The sequence below is a fragment of the Vigna radiata genome, unplaced genomic scaffold, assembly GCF_000741045.1.
Source record: "Vigna radiata var. radiata cultivar VC1973A unplaced genomic scaffold, Vradiata_ver6 scaffold_376, whole genome shotgun sequence".
NCBI lineage: Eukaryota > Viridiplantae > Streptophyta > Magnoliopsida > Fabales > Fabaceae > Vigna > Vigna radiata.
The window spans coordinates 140,483-144,968 of record NW_014542546.1 but is presented as its reverse complement, the minus strand read 5'-3'; positions in this window follow the sequence as shown (position 1 = coordinate 144,968).

The window sequence follows — 4,486 nt, the reverse complement described above, 5'->3', positions numbered from 1 at the left end:
TAAGACTCGAACCACTTTTGGTCCTTGAGAGACGACCTAGGGGTCATTCCCTAGCTATACTGCATTTCTCATATGCAATCAAATTTGTATGGGTCGCGACACCCATCACCCTTAACCCGATCCCTCGGCGAGAACAACCTATTACTAATTAACGGTTGGTAGTGCTTAATCAAGGAATTTCTCACCAGTTCATGACATTACTGTACGTTCCCGTATCAATAAAGACAAACAACAGTTATCGAATGAGTTAAACGACAAAAGCATTAAGCGTAGATGAGAACCCAACAATTGATAATCAAAGCATATGAAGAATCATATAAATAAACAAGAGTTTCAATAAAAGAGAGTTTCAAAATATTACATTGTTTTCCCCAACAATAAGAGGGTTTAGTTCACCATTGTCATGGTGAACCTAGATGAAAAATAATGGAAGAATGGAAAAGCAAACCCTAGATAAGATGAAAAGGAGCCTAAGCATCCAAGAGATCCTTTCCAGAGAGTGAAAATTAGGTCTGGCTGCCCTCTTCTGTCAAAAGAATGAGAATGAAATCGCAACAGGGCTATTTATACCTAAGGAGAGTCACAGAAAACAGGCCCAGGCCCAGCAGACAACCGCCCGACGGCACACTTATGCTGCCCGGCGGTTTGCCCCTAATCGCGCCACCGCCTGGCGGCAGGGGGCCACCGCCCGGCGGTTTGCCTCTAATCGCAAATCCGCCCAGTGCCCACGCCAAGTGCCTTCTCCTCGCCTTGGACCGCCCAACGGTGAATTTTTCCGCCAGGCGGTTTCTTGACTCTTCTTTTCTTCAATTTTCTTCCTTAATCTGCAGTCTAAGACCTTCATCTTCAATCCCAATCTTCACTTTCATCAAAATCACTACAAAACAATTCAAAACAAGCATAATATCGCTAAAAACAGCTTTTGAGTCTCGACTGACTCATTTATTGAGTTTTACTTGATTCTAAGCTCGTTCTAAGTCTTTAAGGGTGTAATTTGGTCTAAATTGACATGTGAAAATAACTGTTTTTCAACCGTTATCACAACCTCAAACTTAAAACTTTGTTTGTCCTCAAGCAAACAAAACAAAACAACAAACAAAGCAAAGCTTGGCTTTCTACTATTTCATTCAATAGTTCAACATTCCTAAAGGACATGACAAGAACTACTCAACTTCAGATTTTCAGTGGAGTCAAATCGAGATGCACGCATGCTTCCAATTCAGTTCAGTTCACAAGTTATTCAACAGATGTTACACATTATGAATGATTAATCTACTAAGCAAAGATGCAATAATGAAATTTAGTAATTCTCACAAGGCAAGTGTTTCACTCGATCACTCAAGTGTTTAAGGTAGCACTCCAACACTCTATCATTGACAAGTCACATGAAACAAAATTTCCATTCATCTAAAACAACCAAAATTCTTACATGCAAATGCCATAAAATGACTTTTTCAAGGCTTGTAATGAGGCTGGGCTAACAAGAAAATTGGTTTTTCTGGAATCCAAGTCCTTGAGTTAAGAGAGCTACCATATTATTCAAAATTTAAGTACCACTCTCTTCCTCACCAATCTCACTTATTCCCAACTTTTTCCCTTTTCTTTTTCATTGAGCTCATCTTCATGCTTTTTCTTCTTTTCTTTTCTTTTTCTCATGTATTTTTCTTTCACACATTTGAGATCAATGCTTTTCCATTGCCTTTCAATTTCCCCCATGCAACCCCAAACTTGAACCTTTTCATCACATACAATTAAGCTCATCCCAACTCAAGGTAAAGAATTTCAAGAAAAGGGTTCACATCTTGTTTAAGGCTAAGGTTCAAAAAGTGTATAACATTTTCAAACATCTTGGGTGAAAATTTGGCTAGAGAAGGGTTTTCAAAAATGGCCTTGATCATATGACATTCACACGCAATTCAATCAATAATCCAGATTAAGGCAATATCATTCATGCTTTCCTGTGAACAATACATACAACAATGAAAACTCTGAAGCTCAATACCTCACACAACATGCTTTCTCACACAATTTTCATTCATGCACCTTGCCTAGCATCATAACCACAATCATCAGTCATCACCCATCTGTTTCACAGAATATCAACACGCAAGGCACTCAATTATCGTCCACATTAAATCATCATCAAATAGGCTCATCATGCAATTTATTCAATCAAACATCTTCAAAAACAGTATTCAAGCAAAGAATAAACAATAAAAATAAAATGCAACCTATTCTAAAAATACAAAGTCATCAGAAAAATAAAATAACTCATGTCTATCAAATGGACATCCATCAGTAGATGCCCTCAATCAACCCATACTGTCATCTGAGCTCATGGCTCCCATCATCAGCATCCTCATCGACATTTGGCGCTTTAGTGCCAAACTCACTGTTCTCTGACTGCTCCTAAGGTCAGGCCATTGCTGCATGAAACTCATCCATGGTCCACCGATGTACTGGTGGATGATCATACAATCCAATTATCATCTCAACAGTTGTTGTCTGTCCCCTAAAAAGAGCCTCCATCCTAGACTTAACCAGAGACATATACATGTCTCGCATCTGAAATGGCTCAGCATGTTGTGTTGGTGCCTCATCTGGCACCTGTTCCTATGGTCCTGCAACTCTCCCGCGACGTCTCCTGGGTGCTCCTCCTGCCGCACCTGCCTCAGTGCAGAATTGATGGAAATAGGATGCATCAATAGTGTTCCTAGGTCTCTCATATGGTGGAACTATAGTGTCCACCCCAGCCCGGTGACATAGAAAAGTTGATAGCTCCATCTACGGGGCTATGGCAATGTTTCGTAAGCTGGTCAAAGAGTAACGTGGTGGCAGCGGATGAATGCTAGATAACTCTGTAGAACGGTGCAACAGTGATGGTTGATCATGGATTGATGAGATGCGTGTTGTGCTTTGGTGAATGGACTAACTCAGAAGGCCTTCAAGAATGGAAGGAAGTTAGGTGATAGAGATTTAGTAAAGCACGGGAGAGGACTTTCAGAGGAGAACTGGCTGATACATTCATCAGTTTTAATTCTCAAAATTCTAAAAGTGATTTACAAGCTTGGGCAATGAGATTTTGTAGCACAATCTCAAGGCCATGCACGTGATGTGATGAGATCCACAAAATACGGATCAAATGCCACCTCATCCACATGTGCAAAGTGTGAATGGCTTCTAGAAAGCCTTATGATTCACGTGGTCTAATAGCTATGCGCATAAGTGGAAATAGCTATGCTAATGCTACCCCTATGATACTATGCGCACCCCATCTTTATGTAGCCAATGACCAACTTACCCTTCTCCATGCTTTGGCCACTTTATAACATCTTCTTGAAGCTTTTTGGCCCTTCCTCTTATGATAGGTCCTATGGTGCTAGACCCTCTTGTATCATCCCCTCCCTCTTGAGAAAGATTTGTCCTCAAATCTGGTGGGTCGTCTTTATGAGGACTTATTTTTGTTGGCTCCATATAAGTTCCTCCAGGATAAAATGTGAATCTGCAATAAGCATTAAACATATCATTGATTAATTTCAATTGACCCAACAAGATGCATGAAAAGGTATGTTTAGAAGAAGGCTTCCTAATGTTAGATTGTTCAAGCTTTATAATTTTATGAAGCCTTACTTCTTTTAAAAAATTATTTTTGTCTTGAGTTAGTGGGAACCAAAGAGGTAGCCATAACTCAAGTTGTGAATTGCCATGTGTTAAAAGTTCTAAATTTTGAAAATATGGTATGGCAATTTCTTTTGAAAAACAAATTAAAATGAGAAAATTCAAAGATAGATGGAGAAAAGTTAAAGGATGGAAAACCTCCCCTTAATAGTCTTGGTTCTATGAAGAGTGTATGAGGAGGTGGTGCTTGCTCTTTTCCTAGTTCTTGCTCTTCTTTTTGTCTTATTGGCTCTTCTTCCTTTCTCTCTTGCTCTCTTTTCTCTCTTCTTTGCTCTTCTTTTTTTCTCTCTTGTTCTCTTCTCTCTTGCTTTATTCTCTCTTGTTCTCTTCTCTCTTTCTTCCTTTTCTTTTCTCTCTTTTTCTCTTCTTTCTCTTGATTCTTGCTCTTGTTTTTCTCTTTTTAATCCCTAATCTCTATATTTGCTTGTCTCTTCCCATAACCTCTTAAGATTTTCTAAAAACTCACTTTCCCTACGAGAGAACCCACTTAGATTGTTAATGAATGATTGGCCTTCTCTAATAAGCTCTCTCATAAGTTCTAAGTTACTTTGAATATTGGGAGGCACAAACTCTCTTCTCAAACAAGCTTTCAAATCCTTTCCAAGAGGGAGGGGATGATACACGGGCCCAAGTCCACCAAATAAAGAATAGCCCCAAGAGCATGGTGAAGGGTAAAATGGACAATTCTACATAAAGAGGGGTGTGTCTATCATAAAAGGGGGTGGCATTAGTGTTTACTTTTCCATAGGCACCTAGCATATTTTATATGTGTTTAATAAAGTCTTCTAGAAGCCACACACACTTAGCA